The sequence below is a fragment of the Pleurodeles waltl genome, chromosome 4_2, assembly GCF_031143425.1.
Source record: "Pleurodeles waltl isolate 20211129_DDA chromosome 4_2, aPleWal1.hap1.20221129, whole genome shotgun sequence".
Classification (NCBI taxonomy): Eukaryota; Metazoa; Chordata; class Amphibia; order Caudata; family Salamandridae; genus Pleurodeles; species Pleurodeles waltl.
In genome coordinates this window covers 186,634,804-186,651,075 of record NC_090443.1, presented here as the reverse complement: position 1 = coordinate 186,651,075, position 16,272 = coordinate 186,634,804, and positions in this window count along the sequence as shown.

The window sequence follows — 16,272 nt, the reverse complement described above, 5'->3', positions numbered from 1 at the left end:
CTACACAAAATGCAAATATGACTGCTGCCTGTATGACACTGAACAAAAGGACACATGACCTCCTAAATCATTCTACTCTGAAGAAATGTGAACTTGCAGCCAAGAAGCTCAGTGTAGGAAAGTAGCCCCTTTCTAGCATGGTTACCCCCACTTTTGGCCTGTTTGTGAGTGTGTGCCAGTGTGTTTTTACTGTGTCACTGGGATCCTGCTAGCCAGGACCCCAGTGCTCATAGATAAAAACCTATATGTCAGAGTGTTTTGAGTGTCTCACTGAGATCCTGCTAGCCAGGACCCCAGTGCTCATAGTTTGTGGCCTAATATGTATGCCTGTGTGGTGCCTAACTGTGTCACTGAGGCTCTGCTAATCAGAACCTCAATGCTTATGCTCTCGCTGCTTTTAAATTTATCACTGTAGGCCAGTGACTTCATTTACCAATTTCAATTGGCACACTGGACCCCCCTTATATTTCCCTAGTATATGGTACCTAGGTATCTAGGGCATTGGGGTTCCAGGAGATCCAAATGGGCTGCAGCATTTCCTTTGCCACCCATAGGGAGCTCAGACAAACCCTTACACAGGACTGCCATTGCAGCCTGCGTGAAATAGTGCACACACTATTTCACAGCCATTTTCACTGCACTTAAGTAATTTATAAGTCACCTATATGTTTAACCTTCACTTGCTGAAGGTTAGGTGCAAAGTTACTAAGTGTGAGGGCACCCTTGCACTAGCAAAGGTGCCCCCACATAGTTCAGGCCCTTTTCCCCGGACTTTGTGAGTGCGGGGGCGCCATTACACGTGTGTACTACATATAGGTCAATACTTATATGTAGCTTCACAATGGTAACACCAAATATGGCCATGTTACATGTCTAAGATCATGGAATTGTCCCCCTATTCCAAATCTGGTATTGGGGAGCCAATTCCATGCATCCTGGGGGCTCCACCATGGACCCCCAGTACTGCCAAACCAGCTCTCTGAGGCTTGCACTGCAGCTACAGTTGCTGCCACCTCACAGACAGGGTTCTGCCCTCCTGGGGTCTGGGCAGCCCAGTCCCAGGAAGGCAGAACAAAGCATTTCCTCTGAGAGCAGGGTGTTACACCCTCTCCCTTTGGAAATAGGTGTTACAGGCTGGGGAGGGGTAGCCTCCCCCAGCCTCTGGAAATGCTTTGAAGGGCACAGATGGTGCCCTCCTTGCATAAACCAGTCTACACCGGTTCAGGGATCCCTTCTCCCCTGCTCTGGCGGGAAACTGGACAAAGGAAAGGGGAGTGACCAATCTCCTGTCCAGCCCCACCCCAGGCATGGTGCCCTGAGCTCCTCCAGTGTGTGCCAGACTTCAGCCATCTTGCTTTGCAAGGTGTGGGGGCACTCTGGAGGGTTCTGAGTGGCCAGTGCCAGCAGGTGATGTCAAAGAACCCTCCTGATAGGTCCATACCTGATACGGTAGCCAATCCCCCTCTCAGAGCTATTTAGGGTCTCTTCTCTGGGTTCTCTTCAGATTCTGCTTGCAAGTTTCCTTCAGGAATCCTCTGCAACAACTTCAGCATCCTCTGATCTCGGATCATCCTCAGCCTGCTCCAAGAAACGCTGTAGCTGCAGCAAAGTGTCTACAAGAGACACTTTTCTTCAGCAACTTCAGCTCCAAGTCAGCAACTGCAACAGTTTCCAATGTGTGCATGCTCTGGGGACTCCCTGTCTTCATCCTGCACCAAAAGGACCGAAGAAATCTCCCGTGGAGCGACAGAGTCACTCCCCTGCTCTAAGCAGGCACCTTCCAAGGCGACGACCGGTACCGTGGGACTCCTCTCACGGCGATGAGCGTGCTCCTAAGGACACCGAGGGTGAACATCATCGACATAGACTGACCTGAAGTCCTGCTGACACAATTTGGAGGAGGTAAGGCCTTGCCTTCCCGAGAACTACGGTACCCCTGTGTTTTGTGTCTTCTTCGCCTCCTGAGGCCTCTGTGCACTCTTTGCAAAATTCCTCGCTGAGTTGTTCTCTGGCGGCGTGGGACCTTGTTTTGTTGTGCTGCATCAACTGCGTTTTGCACCTCCTTTGAACCCAGATCCTGCGGCTTCTGGGGCTGCTGGCTGGCAACCTGAGGGCTCTTTAGAGTGCTGAGAGTCCCCTCTTGCTCCTCACACAGAGTTGAGGCCCCCAGGCCCCTCTTGGGTCCATACAGTGCCATTTTTATGAAAAATACACTTCTGCCGTAGTCAAGGCTTGTTGGCGCCTTCCATCACGAAATCTCATCTGTAACGATCTTCACACCGTGGGAACTCTTTTGCACTATGCAGGAACCCACTGGCATCTTTCTAGGGTGCATTTCTGCAGTCTTCAACTAACCGGGGACTCTTCTTTTGCACCCTCTTCTGGGTTGGCAGGGGCTCCTGTCCTTCCTGGAACTTTTTTCGACTTCTGGACTTGGTCCTCTTCCTTTGCAGGTCTTCAGGTCCAATAATCCAGCAGTTGTTCTTTGCAGACTTTGTTGGCTGCCGCAAAATCCCCAAAACGAGGTATATTGTGTCCTAAGGAAACTTGCAGTACTTTATCCTGCTTTTCTGGGCTCTGGGGTGGGGTCATTTACTTACCTTTACTGTATTCTTACTCTCCCAGCGATTATGCGCACACTACACTTGTCTAGGGGGAATTTGTGATTCACATTCCACTTTTTTAGTATATGGTTTGTGTTGTCCCTAGACCTATTTTCTCCCATTGCAGTCTATAGGATTTCCTACTGTATGCATTGTTCTATGACTATTTACTTGTGTAACGTTGGTGTCTAGTTTATATATTGTGTATAATACTTACCTCCAGAAGGAGTATTGTCTTTAGGATATTTTTGGTACTGTGTCACCCAAATAAATACCTTTATTTTTGGTAACACTGAGTATTGTCTTTACTTGTGTAGAAGTACTGTGTAACTATAAGTGGTATTGCATGAGCTTTGCATGTCTCCTAATTCAGCCTAAGCTGCTCTTCTATAGCTACCCCTATCAGCCTAAGCTGCTAGAACACTAGTACATTCACTAGCAAGGGATAACTGGACCTGGTGTAAGGTGTAAGTACCCAAGGTACCCACTACAAACTAGGCCAGCCTCCTACACTCAAGATCACAGTGGTGGTGAAAACTGCATTAAAATAGGGGCCGCAGGATGCTCACTGATCCTCTAACGTGTTGAGACTGGCAGAACACTGTGTTCTTGAGAGACTTCAGGAGGAGCTTAGTCGTGAATGGGTGATTCTGCCAATCCTTAACTGGCCTATCTTTTAGTCAGATTAGTGGAGCTACTCCTACCTGTCACTCTCTGGCTCTGTTTATTTGCCTCTTCTGGATCATGACCACCTCCTGCTGTGCTGTGTTGCAGAACTTCTGGCAGTATGTTCAATGGGGAGCTTAGTGCCTAAGTTACTGCCGCAGAGTGGAGGGCACCGACATCACAGATGCAGCTCTACCGATTGAGTGGGCTGCTGTTAGTCACCGCTGCTATTTGGTTGGGTTTCATTTTGCTTAGGAAGGAAGTCTGGACACATTACATTATTTTAACTGTTGTAGCTATGGTTTTTGCTCCCTCTTACCCTGGATGGTTGTAGGACTTTGTAGGTAGCCAGCATAAAAAAGCTGATTGGTTTCTAATGAAGCTGTCAGCTATCTAGGTGATTTTGTTGTGCAGTAGCTCAAGCCGAGCAAGCTGCAGATAGTTCTGAAAGTCCAAGTATTTTGCCTGGTGCCTTCCTACATACAGAAGTCTTCCTACAGTCCAGCGGCTGAGGAGCCAGTCAGTGTAATCTTAAAGACTTTTGGAGCCCAGGCAATCAATATTATGGGGTCCCCTTTTCTGAACAACTACATTTTATTACCCTTTTTCTACTATTTCAAAACTGCAGAGCCTCAGTGACACAGTTAGTCACTACACAGGGACACACATTCAGGCCACCAACTATGAGCACTGGGATCCTGGCTAGCAGGATCCCAGTGAGACAGGCAAAAACAAACTGACATAGAAGTAAAACTGGGGGTGACATGCCAGGCAAGATTGTACTTTCCTACACCCCCCTCCACCAAACGAGGGACAATAAGGCTAACTATGCCCAGATGAGTCTTCATTGGAGTGGGTACTCCCAGGTCTATGTTCCACTGTATAGTCCATTCCCTGTAGGGAGATGGACCCCCTCAACAATTTAGGATTTTCACCTTTCATTTGTTTAAGCCATAATAGAGGTTTGTGGTCTGTCTGAACAAGAAAGTGAGTACCAAACAGGTATGGTCTCAACTTTTTCAGTGCCCAGACCACAGCAAAGGCCACCTTCTCTATAGCAGACCAACACCTTTTTCTAGGGGCCAACCTCCTGCTGATAAAAGCAACAGGTTGATCCTGGCCCTCAGTGTTAAGCTGTGATAGAACTGCCCCTACCCCAAATTCAGAAGCATCAGTCTGGACTATGAAGTTCTTGGAGTAACAAGGGCTTTTTCGGACATGTGCAGAGCACATGGCCTGTTTTAGCTCATCAAAAGCCTTTTGACAGCTAGCTGTCCACACTACCTTTTTAGGCATCTGTAGGAGGCTGGCCTGGCTTGTAGTGGGTACCAGAGGTACTTATACCTTGTGCCAGGTCCAGTTATCCATTATTAGTGTAGAAGAGGTGTTTCTAGAAGCTTAGGCTGATAGAAGGTAGCTATGGCAAAGCAGTTTAGGCTGAACTAGGAGACATGTAAAGTTCATACTATACCACTGGTGTCATATGCACAATATCATAAGAAAACACAATACACAGAAGTGCTAAAAATAAAGGTACTTTATTTTTATGACAATGTGCCAAAAGTATCTCAGTGAGTACCCTCAGTATGAGGATAGCAAATATACACAAGATATATGTACACAATACCAAAATATGCAGTAATAGCAATAGAAAACAGTGCAAACAATGTATAGTCACAATAGAATGCAATGGGGACACATAGGGATAGGGACAACACAAACCATATACTTCAAAAGTGGAATGCGAACCACGAATGGACCCCAAACCTATGTGACCTCGTAGAGGGTCGCTGGGACTGTAAGGAAACAGTGAGGGTTAGAAAAATAGCCCACCCCAAGACCCTGAAAAGTGGGTGCAAAGTGCACCTAAGTTCCCCAAAGAGCACAGAAGTCGTGATAGGGGAATTCTGCAGGAAAGACCAATACCAGCAATGCAACAACAATGGATTTCCAGATGAGAGTACCTGTGGAACAAGGGGACCAAGTCCAAAAGTCACGATCAAGTCGGGAGTGGGCAGATGCTCAGGAAATGCCAGCTGTGGGTGCAAAGAAGCTGCCACCGGATGGTAGAAGCTGAGGATTCTGCAAGAACGACAAGGGCTAGAAACTTCCCCTTTGGAGGATGGATGTCCCACGTCGTGAAGAGTCGTGCAGAAGTCTTTTCCCGCAGAAAGACAGCAAACAAGCCTTGCTAGCTGCAAAGCTTGCGGTTAGGGTTTTTGGATACTGCTGCGGCCCAGGAGGGACCAGGATGTCGCCAACTACGTGAGGAGACAGAGGCGGCGTCCGGCAAGACAAAGAGCCCACTCAGAAGCAAGCAGCACCCGCAGAAGTGCCGGAACAGGCACTACGAAGTGGAGTGAATCGGTGCTCACCCGAAGTTGCACAAGAGAGTCCCACGACGCCGGAGGACAACTCAGGAGGTTGTGCAATGCAGGTTAGAGTGCTGGGGACCCAGGCTTGGCTGTGCACAAAGGAAATCCTTGGATAGTGCACAGGAGCCGGAGTAACACGCGGTTCCGGTTCCCAGCAATGCAGTCTAGCGTGGGGAGGCAACGACTTACCTCCACCAAACTTGGACTGAAGAGTCACTGGACTGTGGGAGTCACTTGGACAGAGTTGCTGAGTTCGAGGGACCTCGCCCGGCGTGCTGAGAGGAGACCCAGAGGACCGGTGATGCAGTTCTTTGGTGCCTGCGGTTGCAGGGGGAAGATTCCGTCGACCCATGGGAGATTTCTTCGGAGCTTCTAGTGCAGAGAGGAGGCAGACTACCCCCACAGCATGCACAACCAGGAAAACAGTCAAGAAGGCGGCAGGATCAGCGTTACAAGGTCGCAGTAGTCGTCGTTGCTACTTTGTTGCAGTTTTGCAGGCTTCCAGCGCGGTCAGCAGTCGATTCCTTAGCAGAAGGTGAAGAGAGAGATGCAGAGGAACTCTGATGAGCTCTTGCATTCGTTATCTAAGGAATTCCCCAAAGCAGAGACCCTAAATAGCCAGAAAAGGAGGTTTGGCTACTTAGGAGAGAGGATAGGCTAGCAACACCTGAAGGAGCCTATCAGAAGGAGTCTCTGACGTCACCTGCTGGCACTGGCCACTCAGAGCAGTCCACTGTGCCAGCAGCACCTCTGTTTCCAAGATGGCAGAGGTCTGGAGCACACTGGAGGAGCTCTGGGCACCTCCCAGGGGAGGTGCAGGTCAGGGGAGTGGTCACTCCCCTTTCCTTTGTCCAGTTTCGCGCCAGAGCAGGGCTGAGGGATCCCTGAACCGGTGCAGACTGGCTTATGCAGAGTGTGGCCTATATGTATGTGTTAACTGTGTGGTGCCTAACTGTCTCACTGAGGCTCTGCTAACCAGAACCTCAGTGGTTATGCTCTCTCATTTCTTTCAAATTGTCACTAACAGGCTAGTGACCAATTTCACCAATTTACATTGGCATACTGGAACACCCTTATAATTCCCTAGTATATGGTACTGAGGTACCCAGGGTATTGGGGTTCCAGGAGATCCCTATGGGCTGCAGCATTTCTTTTGCCACCCATAGGGAGCTCTGACAATTCTTACACAGGCCTGCCACTGCAGCCTGAGTGAAATAACGTCCACGTTATTTCACAGCCATTTACCACTGCACTTACGTAACATATAAGTCACCTATATGTCTAACGTTTACCTGGTAAAGGTTAGGTGCAAAGTTACTTAGTGTGAGGGAACCCTGGCACTAGCCAAGGTGCCCCCACATTGTTCAGGGCCAATTCCCCGGACTTTGTGAGTGCGGGGACACCATTACACGCGTGCACTACATATAGGTCACTACCTATATGTAGCTTCACAATGGTAACTCCGAATATGGCCATGTAACATGTCTATGATCATGGAATTGCCCCCTCTATGCCATCCTGGCATAGTTGGCACAATCCCATGATCCCAGTGGTCTGTAGCACAGACCCTGGTACTGCCAAACTGCCTTTCCTGGGGTTTCACTGCAGCTGCTGCTGCTGCTGCCAACCCCTCAGACAGGTTTCTGCCCCCCTGGGGTCCAGCCAGGCTTGTCCCAGGATGGCAGAACAAAGGACTTCCTCTGAGAGAGGGTGTTACACCCTCTCCCTTTGGAAAATGGTGTGAAGGCAGAGGAGGAGTAGCCTCCCCCAGCCTCTGGAAATGCTTTCATGGGAACACATGGTGCCCATTTCTGCATAAGCCAGTCTACACCGGTTCAGGGACCCCTTAGCCCTGCTCTGGCGCGAAACTGGACAAAGGAAAGGGAAGTGACCACTCCCCTGACCAGTACCTCCCCTGGGAGGTGCCCAGAGCTCCTCCAGTGTGCTCCAGACCTCTGCCATCTTGGAAACAGAGGTGCTGCTGGCACACTGGACTGCTCTGAGTGGCCAGTGCCACCAGGTGACGTCAGAGACTCCTTCTGATAGGCTCCTTCAGGTGTTGCTAGCCTATCCTCTCTCCTAGGTAGCCAAACCCTCTTTTCTGGCTATTTAGGGTCTCTGTCTCTGGGGAAACTTTAGATAACGAATGCAAGAGCTCAACCGAGTTCCTCTGCATCTCTCTCTTCACCTTCTGCCAAGGAATCGACTGCTGACCGCGCTGGAAGCCTGCTAAACTGTAACATAGTAGCAAAGACGACTACTGCAACTCTGTAACGCTGATCCTGCCGCCTTCTCGACTGTTTTCCTGGTGGTGCATGCTGTGGGGGTAGTCTGCTTCCTCTCTGCACTAGAAGCTCTGAAGAAATCTCCCGTGGGTCGACGGAATCGTCCCCCTGCAACCGCAGGCACCAAAGAACTGCATCACCGGTACCTTGGGTCTCCTCTCAGCACGACGAGCGAGGTCCCTTGAATCCAGCAACTCTGTCCAAGTGACTCCCACAGTCCAGTGACTCTTCAGTGCAAGTTTGGTGGAGGTAAGTCCTTGCCTCCCCACGCCAGACTGCATTGCTTGGAACCGCGACTTTTGCAGCCACTCCGGCCTTTGTGCACTTCCGGCGGAAATCCTTTGTGCACAGTCCAGCCTGGGTCCATGGCACTCCAACCTGCATTGCACGACCTCCTAAGTTGTTCTCCCGCGACGTGGGACTCCTTTGTGCGACTTTGGGTGAGCACCATTTCACGCATCCTCGTAGTGCCTGTTTCTGGCACCTCTCTGGGAGCTACCTGCTGCTGAGAGGGCTCCTTGTCTTGCTCGACGTCCCCTCTGTCTCCTGACGCAATTTGCGACATCCTGCTCCCTCCTGGGCTACAGCAGCGTCCAAAAACCCTTACTGCACGATTTGCAGCTAGCAAGGCTTGTTGGCGATCTTTCGGCGGGAAAACACTTCTGCACGACTCTCCACGGCGTAAGGGATCCGTCCTCCAAAGGGGAAGTCTCTAGTCCTTGTCGTTCCTGCAGAAACCTAAGCTTCTACTGTCCAGTAGCAGCTTCTTTGCACCCACAGCTGGCATTTCCTGGGCATCTGCCCATCTCCGACTTGCTTGTGACTTTTGGACTTGGTCCCCTTGTTCCACAGGTACCCTCGACTGGAAATCCATCGTTGTTGCATTGCTGGTTTGTGTCTTTCCTGCAGAATTCCCCTATCACGACTTCTATGTCCTTTGGGGAACTTTGGTGCACTTTGCACTCACTTTTCAGGGTCTTGGGGTGGGCTATTTTTCTAACCCTTACTATTTTCTAATAGTCCCAGCGACCCTCTACAAGGTCACATAGGTTTGGGGTCCATTCGTGGTTCGCATTCCACTTTTGGAGTGTATGGTTTGTGTTGCCCCTATCCCTATGTGTCCCCATTGCATCCTATTGTAACTATACATTGTTTGCACTGTTTTCTAAGACTATACTGCATATTTTTGTTATTGTGTACATTTATCTTGTGTATATTTCCTATCCTCTCACTGAGGGTACACTCTAAGATACTTTGGCATATTGTCATAAAAAAAAAGTACCTTTATTTTTAGTATAACTGTGTATTGTGTTTTCTTATGATATTGTGCATATGACACTAAGTGGTACTGTAGTAGCTTCACTCGTCTCCTAGTTCAGCCTAAGCTGCTCTGCTAAGCTTCCATTATCTATCAGCCTATGCTGCTAGACACCCTATACACTAATAAGGGATAACTGGGCCTGGTGCAAGGTGTAAGTACCCCTTGGTACTCACTACAAGCCAGTCCAGCCTCCTACATCCTGGCAGTGCCTAAGTCAACTAAGTAGGGGACTTCACCCTTTTTCTCAACAATTATGTGGGGTCCACTCCATTTGTCTTGGAGTGCTCTTGGGGCCACAGGCTCCAAGACCCACACTTTCTGCCTTGGTTGGTACTGAACCAAAACAGCCTTCTGGTCATGCCATTGCTTTTGGAGCTCTTGGCTGGCCTGAAGGTTTTTGCTGGCCTTTTTCATGTACTCAGACATCCTAGATCTTAGGCCAAGTACATAGTCCACTATGTCTTGCTTTGAAGCTTTTAAAGGTTGTTCCCAACCCTCCTTCACAAGTGTTAGGGGACATCTTACAGGGTGTCTGTAGGAGGCTGGACTGGCTTGTAGTGAGTACCAAGGGGTACTTACACCTTGCACAAGGCCCAGGTATCCCTTATTAGTGTATAGGGTGTCTAGCAGCTTAGGCTGATAGATAATGGTAGCTTAGCAGAGCAGCTTAGGCTGAACTAGGAGACGAGTGAAGCTCCTACAGTACCACTAGTGTCACTTGCACAAAATCATAAGAAAACACAATACACAGATATACTAAAAATAAAGGTACTTTATTTTTATGACAATATGCCAAAGTATCTCAGAGTGTACCCTCAGTATGAGGATAGCAAATATACACAAGATATATGTACACAATACCAAAAATATGCAGTATAGTCTTAGAAAACAGTGCAAACAATGTACAGTTACAATAGGATGCAATGGGGACACATAGGGATAGGGACAACACAAACCATATACTCCAAAAGTGGAATGCGAACCACGAATGGACCCCAAACCTATGTGACCTTGTAGAGGGTCGCTGGGACTATTAGAAAATAGTAAGGGTTAGAAAAATAGCCCACCCCAAGACCCTGAAAAGTGAGTGCAAAGTGCACTAAAGTTCCCCAAAGGACATAGAAGTTGTGATAGGGGAATTCTGCAGGAAAGACACAAACCAGCAATGCAACAACAATGGATTTCCAGTCGAGGGTACCTGTGGAACAAGGGGACCAAGTCCAAAAGTCACAAGCAAGTCGGAGATGGGCAGATGCCCAGGAAATGCCAGCTGTGGGTGCAAAGAAGCTGCTACTGGACAGTAGAAGCTTAGGTTTCTGCAGGAACGACAAGGGCTAGAGACTTCCCCTTTGGAGGATGGATCCCCCATGCCGTGGAGAGTCGTGCAGAAGTGATTTCCAGCCGAAAGACCACCAACAAGCCTTGCTAGCTGCAAATCGTGCAGTTAGGGTTTTTGGATGCTGCTGGGGCCCAGGAGGGACCAGGATGTCGCCAATTGCGTCTGGGGACAGATGGGGCGTCGAGCAAGACAAGGAGCCCTCTCAGAAGCAGGCAGCACCCGCAGAAGTGCCTGAACAGGCACTACGAAGAAGAGTGAAACGTTGCTCACCCGAAGTTGCACAAAGGAGTCCCACGTCACCGGAGGGCCACTTAGAAAGTTGTGCAATGCAGATTAGAGTGCCGTGGACCCAGGCTTGGCTGTGCACAACGGATTCCCGCCGAAAGTGCACAGAGGCCGGAGTAGCTGCAAAAGTAGCAGTTCCCAGCAATGCAGTCTGGCATGGGGAGGCAAGTGTAGGAGGCTGGACTGGCTTGTAGTGAGTACCAAGGGGTACTTGCACCTTGCACCAGGCCCAGTTATCCCTTATTAGTGTATAGGGTGTCTAGCAGCTTAGGCTGATAGATGATGGTAGCTTAGCAGAGCAGCTTAGGCTGAACTAGGAGACGTGTGAAGCTACTACAGTACCACTTAGTGTCATATGCACAATATCATAAGAAAACACAATACACAGTTATACTAAAAATAAAGGTACTTTATTTTTTATGACAATATGCCAAAGTACCTTAGAGTGTACCCTCAGTGAGAGGATAGGAAATATACACAAGATATATATACACAATAGCAAAAATATGCAGTATAGTCTTAGAAAACAGTGCAAACAATGTATAGTTACAATAGGATGCAATGGGGAAACATAGGGATAGGGGCAACACAAACCATATACTCCAAAAGTGGAATGCGAACCACAAATGGACCCCAAACCTATGTGACCTTGTAGAGGGTCGCTGGGACTATTAGAAAATAGTGAGAGTTAGAAAAATAACCCTCCCCAAGACCCTGAAAAGTGAGTGCAAAGTGCACTAAAGTTCCCCTAAGGACAAAGAAGACGTGTTAGAGGAATAATGCAGGAAAGACACCAACCAACAATGCAACAACTGTGGATTTCCAATCTAGGGTACCTGTGGAACAAGGGGACCAAGTCCAAAAGTCACAAGCAAGTCGGAGATGGGCAAATGCCCAGGAAATGCCAGCTGCGGGTGCAAAGAAGCTTCTACTGGACAGAAGAAGCTGAGGTTTCTGCAGGAACAAAAAGGGCTAGAGACTTTCGCTTTGGTGGACGGATCCCTCTTGCCGTGGAGAGTCGTACAGAAGTGTTTTCACGCCGAAAGAACGCCAAGAAGCCTTGCTAGCTGCAAATCGTGCGGTTAGAGTTTTTGGATGCTGCTGTGGCCCTGGAGGGACCAGGAGGTCGCAAATTGGACCAGGAGAGAGAGGGGACGTCGAGCAAGACAAGGAGCCCTCTCAGCAGCAGCTAGCACCCAGAAAAGTGCCAGAAACAGGCACTACGAGGATGTGTGAAACGGTGCTCACCCGAAGTCGCACAAAGGAGTCCTACGTCGCCGGAGACCAACTTAGAAAGTCATGCAATGCAGGTTAGAGTGCCGTGGAACCAGGCTTGGCTGTGCACAAAGGATTTCCGCCGGAAGTGCACAGGGGCCGGAGTAGCTGCAAAAGTCGCAGTTCCCAGCAATGCAGCCCAGCGAGGTGAGGCAAGGACTTACCTCCACCAAACTTGGACTGAAGAGTCACTGGACTGTGGGGGTCACTTGGACAGTGTCGCTGGATTCGAGGGACCTCGCTCGTTCTGCTGAGAGGATACCCAAGGGACCGGTAATGCAGCTTTTTGGTGCCTGCGGTTGCAGGGGGAAGATTCCGTCGACCCACGGGAGATTTCTTCGGAACTTCTGGTGCAGAGAGGAGGCAGACTACCCCCACAGCATGCACAAGCAGGAAAACAGTCGAGAAGGCGGCAGGATCAGCGTTACAGAGTTGCAGTAGTCGTCTTTGCTACTATGTTGCAGGTTTGCAGGCTTCCAGCGCGGTCAGCAGTCGATTCCTTGGCAGAAGGTGAAGAGAGAGATGCAGAGGAACTCGGATGAGCTCTTGCATTCGTTATCTAAAGTTTCCCCAGAGACAGAGACCCTAAATAGCCAGAAAAGAGGGTTTGGCTACCTAGGAGAGAGGATAGGCTACTAACACCTGAAGGAGCCTATCAGAAGGAGTCTCTGACGTCACCTGGTGGCACTGGCCACTCAGAGCAGTCCAGTGTGCCAGCAGCACCTCTGTTTCCAAGATGGCAGAGGTCTGGAGCACACTGGAGGAGCTCTGGACACCTCCCAGGGGAGGTGCAGGTCAGGGGAGTGGTCACTCCCCTTTCCTTTGTCCAGTTTCTCTCCAGAGCAGGGCTAAGGGGTCCCTGAACCGGTGTAGACTGGCTTATGCAGAATTGGGCACATCTGTGCCCAAGAAAGCATTTCCAGAGGCTGGGGGAGGCTGCCCCTCCCCTGCCTTCACACCATTTTCCAAAGGGAAAGGGTGTAACACCCTCTCTCAGAGGAAGTCCTTTGTTCTGCCATCCTGGGACAAGCCTGGCTTGACCCCAGGGGGGCAGAAACCTGTCTGAGGGGTTGGCAGCAGCTGCAGTGAAACCCCAGGAAAGGCAGTTTGGGAGTACCAGGGTCTGTGCTACAGACCACTGGGATCATGGAATTGTGCCAACAATGCCAGGATGGCATAGAGGGGGCAATTCCATGATCTTAGACATGTTACATGGCCATATTCGGAGTTACCATTGTGAAGCTACATATAGGTAGTGACCTATATGTAGTGCACGCGTGTAATGGTGTCCCCGCACTCACAAAGTCCGGGGAATTGGCCCTGAACAATGTGGGGGCACCTTGGCTAGTGCCAGGGTGCCCTCACACCAAGTAACTTTGCACCTAACCTTTACCAGGTAAAGGTTAGACATATAGGTGACTTATAAGTTACTTAAGTGCAGTGTAAAATGGCTGTGAAATAACGTGGACGTTATTTCACTCAGGCTGCAGTGGCAGGCCTGTGTAAGAATTGTCAGAGCTCCCTATGGGTGGCAAAAGAAATGCTGCAGCCCATAGGGATCTCCTGGAACCCCAATACCCTGGGTACCTCAGTACCATATACTAGGGAATTATAAGGGTGTTCCAGTAAGCCAATGTAAATTGGTAAAATTGGTCACTAGCCTGTTAGTGACAATTTGTATGAAATGAGAGAGCATAACCACTGAGGTTGTGGTTAGCAGAGCCTCAGTGAGACAGTTAGGCACCACTCAGGGAACACATACACATAGGCCACAAACTTATGAGCACTGGGGTCCTGACTAGCAGGGTCCCAGTGACACATAAAAAACATACTGAAAACATAGGGTTTTCACTATGAGCACTGGGCCCTGGCTGGCAGGATCCCAGTGAGACAGTGAAAACACCATGACATACACTCCCAAACAGGCCAAAGTGGGGGTAACAAGGCTAGAAAGAGGCTACTTTCTCACACCCACGAAATGCCAGCTGTGGGTGCAAAGAAGCTGCCACCGGATGGTAGAAGCTGAAGATTCTGCAAGAACGACAAGGGCTAGAAACTTCCCCTTTGGAGGATGGATGTCCCACGTCGTGAAGAGTCGTGCAGAAGTGTTTTCCCGCAGAAAGACCGCAAACAAGCCTTGCTAGCTGCAAAGCTCGCGGTTAGGGTTTTTGAATACTGCTGTGGCCCAGGAGGGACCAGGATGTCGCCAACTCTGTGAGGAGACAGAGAGGGCGTCCAGCAAGACAAAGAGCCCACTCAGAAGCAAGCAGCACCCACAGAAGTGCCGGAACAGGCACTACGAAGTGGAGTGAATCGGTGCTCACCCGAAGTTGCACAAGAGAGTCCCACGACGCCGGAGGACAACTCAGGAGGTTGTGCAATGCAGATTAGAGTGTCGGGGACCCAGGCTTGGCTGTGCACAAAGAAAATCCTCTGAGAGTGCACAGGAGCCGGAGTAGCTGCAAAAAATGCGGTTCCCAGCAATGCAGTCTAGCGTGGGGAGGCAAGGACTTACCTCCACCAAACTTGGACTGAAGAGTCACTGGACTGTGGGAGTCACTTGGACAGAGTTGCTGAGTTTGAGGGACCTCGCTTGTCGTGCTGAGAGGAGACCCAGAGGACCGGTGATGCAGTTCTTTGGTGCCTGCGGTTGCAGGGGGAAGATTCCGTTGACCCACGGGAGATTTCTTCGGAGCTTCTAGTGCAGAGAGGAGGCAGACTACCCCCACAGCATGCACCAGCAGGAAAACAGTTGAGAAGGCAGCAGGATTAGCTCTAACCTGCATTGCATGACCTCCTAAGTTGTTCTCCGGCGACGTGGGACTCCTTTGTGCGACTTCGGGTGAGCACCGTTTCACGCATCCTTGTAGTGCCTGTTTCTGGCACTTCTCCGGGTGCTACCTGCTGCTGAGAGGGCTCCTTGTCTTGCTCGACGTCCCCTCTGTCTCCTGACGCAATTTGCGACATCCTGGTCCCTCCTGGGCCACAGCAGCATCCAAAAACACTTACCGCACGATTTGCAGCTAGCAAGGCTTGTTGGCGGTCTTTCGGCGGGAAAACACTTCTGCACGACTTTCCACGGCGTGAGGGATCCGTCCTCCAAAGTGGAAGTCTCTAGCCCTTGTCGTTCCTGCAGAAACCTAAGCTTCTTCTGTCCAGTAGAAGCTTCTTTGCACCCACAGCTGGCATTTCCTGGGCATCTGCCCATCTCCGACTTGCTTGTGACTTTTGGACTTGGTCCCCTTGTTCCACAGGTACCCTCGACTGGAAATCCATCGTTGTTGCATTGCTGGTTTGTGTCTTTCCTGCAGAATTCCCCTATCACGACTTCTTTGTCCTTTGGGGAACTTTAGTGCACTTTGGACTCACTTTTCAGGGTCTTGGGGTGGGCTATTTTACTAACCCTTACTATTTTCTAATAGTCCGAGCGACCCTCTACAAGGTCACATAGGTTTGGGGTCCATTCGTGGTTCGCATTCCACTTTTGGAGTATATGGTTTGTGTTGCCCCTATCCCTATGTGTGCCCATTGCATCCTATTGTAACTATACATTGTTTGCACTGTTTTCTAAGACTATACTGCATATTTTTGGTATTGTGTACATATATCTTGTGTATATTTCCTATCCTCTCACTGAGGGTACACTCTGAGATACTTTGGCATTTCCAGAGGCTGGGGGAGGCTACTCCTCCCCTGCCTTCACACCATTTTCCAAAGGGAGAGGGTGTAACACCCTCTCTCAGAGGAAGTCCTTTGTTCTGCCATCCTGGGCCAAGCCTGGCTGGACCCCAGGAGGGCAGAAACCTGTCTGAGGGGTTGGCAGCAGCAGCAGCTGCAGTGAAACCCCTGAAAAGGCAGTTTGGCAGTACCAGGGTCTGTGCTACAGACCACTGGGATCATGGGATTGTGCCAACTATGCCAGGATGGTACAGAGGGGGCAATTCCATGATCATAGACATGTTACATGGCCATATTCGGAGTTACCATTGTGAAGCTACATATAGGTAGTGACCTATATGTAGTGCAAACGTGTAATGGTGTCCCCGCACTCACAAAGTCCGGGGAATTGGCCCTGAACAATGTGGGGGCACCTTGGCTAGTGCCAGGGTGCCCTCACACTAAG